The sequence below is a fragment of the Leiobunum rupestre genome, chromosome 8 (genome assembly GCF_980474605.1).
Source record: "Leiobunum rupestre chromosome 8, qqLeiRupe1.1.hap1, whole genome shotgun sequence".
NCBI lineage: Eukaryota > Metazoa > Arthropoda > Arachnida > Opiliones > Sclerosomatidae > Leiobunum > Leiobunum rupestre.
Genome location: NC_143391.1, coordinates 61,580,796 through 61,587,935, shown reverse-complemented (window position 1 = coordinate 61,587,935; position 7,140 = coordinate 61,580,796).

The following is a 7,140-nucleotide window of genomic DNA, read 5'->3' as shown; positions in this document are numbered from 1 at the left end:
TCAGCAAGCCGGTGCCCCGCCTCATGACCACAGAGCCGTGAGAGATTGCATAAACAACGAATTTCCACAACGATGGATAGGGAGAAACAGTCCCATTTACTGGCCAGCAAGGTCGCAAGATCTGACTCCGTTGGTGCTTCGTCAAGGACATGGTGTGCGCCACTCCGGTTGATACCTTTGAAGAGCTGGGTCAACGCATTGTAAGCGCTTGCCGGGAAGTAACTCCGGGAATTATTCAAGCCGCCTTCAACATATGATTGTTCAAGGCGAAGCCTGCATCGCAGCCGAAGGTAACGTACTTATAAATTTTGTTTGTAAGTAGATAAATAAAATGTCTGTTTTTTTCAAAAAATTCGAATTTTTCATCCTACGAAATTAAATCGTGTAATACGTTCTTCGCCCTTGTCTCCTCGATTTTTCAGCGGTGTTTATTGCATTAAACTCCAGACTAACAAATTTCTGACTTTCAGAAAGTTACACTACACTACCAATGGAATTAAAAAAAAAAGTTATTTTAGCTTGCCCAACTTGTCACTTTATCTAATACTTTGTTAAGTCTTCGCTCTATATTTTGTTGTAATCGTTGTTGTTGGCGTTCGCGATCAAACCTTGGCGTGTCGTTCTGCCACTCTTCATTGTTTTCCCTTTCTTTGAACATTCTTTCTTCTTCCATTTCTCTTAATTGTTCTTAATCGTATTCCAAATTGTATTCGAGAGTTGCTTCCCAGGCTTCGTGATCAAACCTTATGCACCAAAGGCGAAAAAACTATAGTTGTGTATTCAGGAAGTATTAGAGAAATTAAGCAAACGCTCTAAAAGTTTCAACGCAGCTCCAAGAACCTCATGAAATTTTTTCGTTCAACTTTCACGTTTAGTTTTAGCGTATAGTTCATATTTAAGGTTTAAATATTAATTATCCGCTAATAAAAACTTGAAATAAAAAGCAAAACAAATTTTCACGTGACTTCTAGAGCGTTTGCTTTAGCTCTCTATTAAACGGCTTTACTTTGTGCTGATGACGTCAAATATAAGCAGAATATAGAACGGATACTTTGTAGGGTGATAAGTAAAAACTTACTCGTTCGTTTCCATTTGAAGAGGAATTAAGCGTCGAGTTTTTAAATGATTAGCGCAGATAAGACTTAAATAAATTACCGTGAAGAAAAAGAAGGTATATAAACAGGTTGCAGGAAACAACACCGTAGTGGTTTTGTCCGTGTATGCTGAAGCCACTTTATGCTTAACGCGCAGTAATACAAACTACAAAAGTAGTCCCATTGTTTTTTTAAGCGCTGAGATAAACGTTTAAAGTAAATTCGGCTTCTGAGCCACTTTTATTTTCTAAAAAGGGAATAGCATAAAAACATCTTAGTAAAGAATTAAAATAATCATAATTATCATAAATGTCGAAACTAAATACTGTGAGTTGGTATCCCTCCTATATTTACCACTGTTTGGTAGATCTCGGGTCTCGTTAATAAGAAGAAAAGGGTTCCACATCAGAAAGTTTTAGGTCAAATTTTCTAACAAATACCTAATGATATGCAAATTATATTACAAAAATCCAAATTCGGACATACATTCCATTGTTGCCCGATGGCCTCCAGACCGTCAAATCCGGCCCTGTACATAAATACATTATAGATTAATTAATGCACGTATAATTCAAATAGTTGGTTTTATTACATTTCTATGTCTATTTGTAGTTTTTATTTAGTTTGGAGGCTATGGCTTTTGCATGACACCATGAATATTATATTTGTAGTCTGCAAGTGATTCCCAACTTTAAGATTTATAAAATTACTTCTTTAAAGCATAAGCTGTTAAATTGGCGAAAGGTTTAATCAAAATATTATTAAACATTATTGTGAAAATGTATTTCAATAATTTGGTTTAAATGCTCTCATTTTCTAAGGAACGTTTAAAAAGAGTCGGAAAGAAAACTAGTTACGATCAATCTAAGGGCAAGAATAAAAATGTAAGTTTCAACAAGTCCCCTATTACCAATTTCATTTTCCCAGATGATGATGAGTTTGTTGATAGTATTTTTCGGGAGGCTGCTTTTGGTGAGTGTTTTAAATCTCTTAATAAAGATCACGCAGCCAATATTCAAATTTTGATCAGCAATTCGGCGAAATTAATAGTGCAAGTATAAATAATGACCTGGCTGGTTGCATTGAATTTGACCAGTTACTAGCCAAGAAGGTTTTTCATTTGAAATTTGTTGTAAATAATAAATTTAAAAAAATGTCCAATTGTTTAATAAATAAGTGCAAAAATATACGTCAATGTATATCAAAGACTGCAGAAGTAGACGCAGATAATTTGTTTGAGTGCTTGGGCGGTGGAAAATACCACAATTCATTTAATGAAGCTTTTTTCTGGGAAACTTATCATTCGTTCACAGGTGATTCAAATAAAATACCATTAGTAGTTGATATTTATGGTAAAGTTCATAATTTACTTCCACTTAAGGAAAATCCCAACAAGAGAAAAGTTGACGGTAAAAAAAAGAGAACTTCAATTGGTCTTTTTTGGGAATGTGATGACATTTGCAACATTACACCTAGATCTATAGAAAAACTGTAGAAATTTTAAAAATCGTTGCCTATTGTAAAGAAAGTGATATTCATAAATTGTTTAGAACGTTTGACAGGTTGTATTGATTGTTCTAACAAAAGGACATGCATTATTCTCCCCTTTTAAAATAAAGCGCCTCTAGTGAGGTAACGGTGAACTACGCGAATTATCTAGACGGCGCCATGTCTTGGGCTTCGAGCTTTTTTAACTAGTCAGTATCAATTGCTTTGCGAGTGATTTCATTGTAATTCTTTTTGAGTTTATATTAATTTGTAAATATGCCTGTACATTGTTGTGTGCCAGAATGTAAGCAAAGAGGCTGTAAACGAATTTTGGATCAGAAATAAAAGTAAGAATAATACCTCTCTTAACCCTAATAACTAAGACTTGGCTACTCATTTTATATTTTATTTCTGTAAGGTGTCATATCATGGTTTCCCAAAGGAGAAGAAAATATTAAAGCTTTGGTTAAGAAATATAAGACGCGACGTTGGAAAACATTTGATTTTAACTCCACATACTAAAGTTTGCTCTCTTCACTTCCAAGATGAGGACTACTGGCCCAAAATGGCTAGTGGAAAAAGACTCCTGAGAAATGAAGCTCTCCCGACCATTTTCGCATGGAATGAGAATGTTAAAAAGGAAGAGAGAAGAAAATTGTTAGGCAACCACTCATTTGTAGAAAGAAAGCTCACTATGATGATGCAACGGAAACTATTGAACCCAATAGCCCAAATGTGCAAAGTGATGAAGAAATTGAAGTTCAACCACCTATAAATATGGATAATGAAAATATAAAATTAGCTTTAGAGAAGAGAGATGATGAGATAAAAGTTTTACACCAGTCAAATAGTCTTAAAGATAGAACCATAATTGACCAAGAAGTTCACATTACCACCTTGCGTAAAGAAATGATAGATAAAGAGAGTGAAATATCTAAATTAAAGGAAGAATTGCTACGTGCTAATAATTTGATTGAAATTTTAAAGGCAAATGTAGAAGCCCTTGAAAAAGATGTATTCTCGTCTAAAGGCGCTAATTTGGCAAAAGACGTTAAAATCAAAATGCTTGAAAAGACAAACGAAGATCTCAGTCTAGGAATAGCTCGTAGATCTATAATATTTGAGTCGTTAAAGGATAGCAGCGATAAAGATGTGTCTTTTTATACTGGCATACCCTCCTATGACAGGTTGTGTAATTTGTACACTTTTTTGAACCCAGAGGATAATGGAGAAAACATTAAAATGTGGTACTCTGCCAAAAAAATGAATGGAAATAAAATGTTGACCATACCATAAGCACTAAGAAGGGTCGTAAGCGAAAACTAATACCTCAAAATCAATTTATCTTGGTTATGATGAAAATGACATAAGGGCTTTTCCATCAAGATTTAGCAAACAGATTTGGAATATCAGAGAGTTCAGTAAGCAAAATTTGCATAACTTGGATAAATTTTCTATAGGCCTACTTACAATTGGGACAAGTGAGTATTTGGCCTACTCGGGAATATATAGACCAATATATTCCGCCATAATTCCAAGAGAACTACCCATCTACTAGAATTTTGATTGATGCTACCGAAGTGAAATGTGAAACCTCAAATTCATTAGTCTTACAATCAGGTACTTATTCCAATTATAAATCTACAAATAACTTTAAGGGCTTGTTAGGAATAAGTCCAAATGGCTTTGTGACTTTTGTATCTAGTCTCTTTACTGGGTGTATTTCGGACAAAGAAATTACAAGACGAAGTAGTTTTTTAAATCTTAATTTTGACGAAAATGATTCTGTTATGTGTGATAAAGGCTTCAAAATCGCTGATTTATTAAGTACAATTAACAAAAATATACAATTACATATTCCACCATTCCTATCAAACATGGATCAGTTTTCTGAAGAAGAAATTGAGGAAACTCAGAAAATTGCTTCGCTGCGAATTCACGTTGAGAGTCGTATTCAAAGAATAAGGACTTACCATATTTTTGACCGACCCATTCCGATCTCTCTTGCACCAGTCGTAAATCAAATTTGGACAGTTGTAGCATTGCTAACAAATTACCAAACCCCGATTTTGACTCAAAATTCACTAATTACCGAACTTGACAACCCATTAGATGAAATTGAATTGCCTATTATAGATTTATGATGTTTGAAAGTAACATGCCTAATAATTTTGTTTTAATCAGTGGTGCTAGTGTCCTGCCCCAAACCCCGAATGGACTAAAATTACATAGATTTTTTACTTTATTAATATGCGTCGCAGGTTTTAGGTGGCTAATTGCATTGTTGTATTTTCTTAGTCATATTTTTATAGCTATTTGATTTGTAAACCTTTCCTATTTTAATTTAATATTAAGTTCGTTAGCAGCCCATTCCAAAAGTCTGCTTTTACTAGAATCGCACATGTTCAATTGTATGGGCTAGGGCTTTTGTAACAGGCTATTAGCTTCTACATATTTTGTCGTCATCTCTCTACTCATTTTTTTTGCTGTTGTTCCCCTAAATCTTAGTCCCCTCCATTGTCTGTATTTTTGTATATAAATATTTTTTTTTCCTATCTCATGCCACTATTATGAAATTCTAGCTTCTCCTGTTTTCTTGTATTTCCATACTATAATATTCTAGTTATTATTTTAGGCCTTAATCTGTTCATTATCTGTATATATTCATTGTGTATTTTTAATACTACCACGGTTCTGTACCGATGATCTACGCAAAGCCCTTCTGCAATAGTTTTTATAAATAAATAAATAAACAAAAAAGTATGTATACCTTGTTTTACAAGAATAATTAAGATACCAAAATATTTACAATAAAGCCAATTAAGTATATATTTTTTAATAAAATTTAATATTTTGGCAAAATTATACCATAAGTAATATAAAAACTATAAGTATGACCAAAATTACAGCGAAACTGATTTATAATAGACCAAGGTGGAATGAGCTGACCAATAGCCTAGGAGTTTTTATCATGCTGTTCACAGTGTATAAATTAAGGGTGGTAGTTGGGACTGTACTTAAAAATTCAGATTAGGGGCCCAGGTGATAGTTAATCTCCCGCTGTTCATTTTAAATTTTCTGACGCTATATGGAACCATATACAGGGTCTTTTTTTTTGCTCGGAAAAGTGTTTTTTTTCAAAAACTATTTATAGTACCGATTTCAAATTTGGAAGGTCAATTCTCTATACCGGGGGACATCAGTTTGAGAAATTTGAGCGTTTTCGGTAATGTTTTTCACCAATTTTGAAAAATTATTTTTCGACCACTAGGTGCGAGATAAAAAATTTCTATTATAAAGTTGTAGGCCGTCATCGAAAACCCTTAAAAATTGTTCACTCGACGAAAAACAACTTATTTATCAGTGAAAATTCGAGCTTGAAAAATTTACAAGTTGGTGAAGCCAAATTACGATTGTTTGAAACGATAATTGAAACCGAATTACCTAATCCAGTTGAAACTTTGGTTAAAAAAACCACCGGATTTAAAAAACACGAGGCTATAGGTCAATCCTAAACATGCATTGGGTATTTAAAGGAAAACTTTGGGAGATTATTATCAGTGTTTGATAATATTTCGAACAATGGCTCGTTATTCAGATAGTTGCCATTTACTATGGAGAAGCAGCGCAAAACCTTAGAAGAGTGACTGAAATCTTCGCAGAAAGACATCCAAATGGAGCACCATCTGTAAATACAGTAAGACGAGCAATTCACGATTTCAATCAATTTGGTAACTTGCAACCTAGGTTTCGCGGATTGGGTCAACCGGATTTAGACTTCGAGAACAATGTACTCGCGTACTTTGTGGCATATCCTCGTCACAGTTGCGCTAACGCCGCTGCTGATTTGGGTTGTTCTGCAAATCGTGTGGAAAATTCTTCGTAAGAATCGCTATCACCCATACAGAGCTACGCTCCACCAAGGACTAATTGACGGAGACCATCAAAGACGTTATGAATTTAGCAACTGGTTACTAAATGCTGTCCAAGAAGATAGACAATTTTTGCGCCATGTTTTGTTCTCCGACGAAGCGTCATTTTCTAGAGATGGGCCCTTTAATCATCAAAACAGCCATCTTTGGTCTGACATCAACCCACATTGGGGTTTTGAATATCATCACCAGGTTCAATTTGAACGGGTCAATGTTTGGGTTGGACTTGTTGGAAACCGTTTGATTGGTCCCTTTTTCCTGCCGACGAACCTCAACGGCCAAAGGTATTTACATTTTCTACAGAACGAACTGAGTGACGCAATCGACGACCTTCCATTGGCTGAAAGACGTCAGTTGTGGTTTCAGCAAGATGGCGCCCCTCCGCATTTTTCCCGACAAGTAACTGAGCACCTCAACAACGAGTTTCCTGAAAGGTGGATAGGGAGAAATGGTCCAGTGCATTGGCCAGCAAGGTCACCTGACCTAACACCGCTGGATTATTTTCTCTGGGGATTCGTTAAAGCAAAGGTATACGCCACGCCCATTGAAACTAGGGAGGAACTCATTAGACGAATAATCAGTGCTTGCCGAGACGTCACACCAGAAATGGTAGAGGAAGCGTTTGA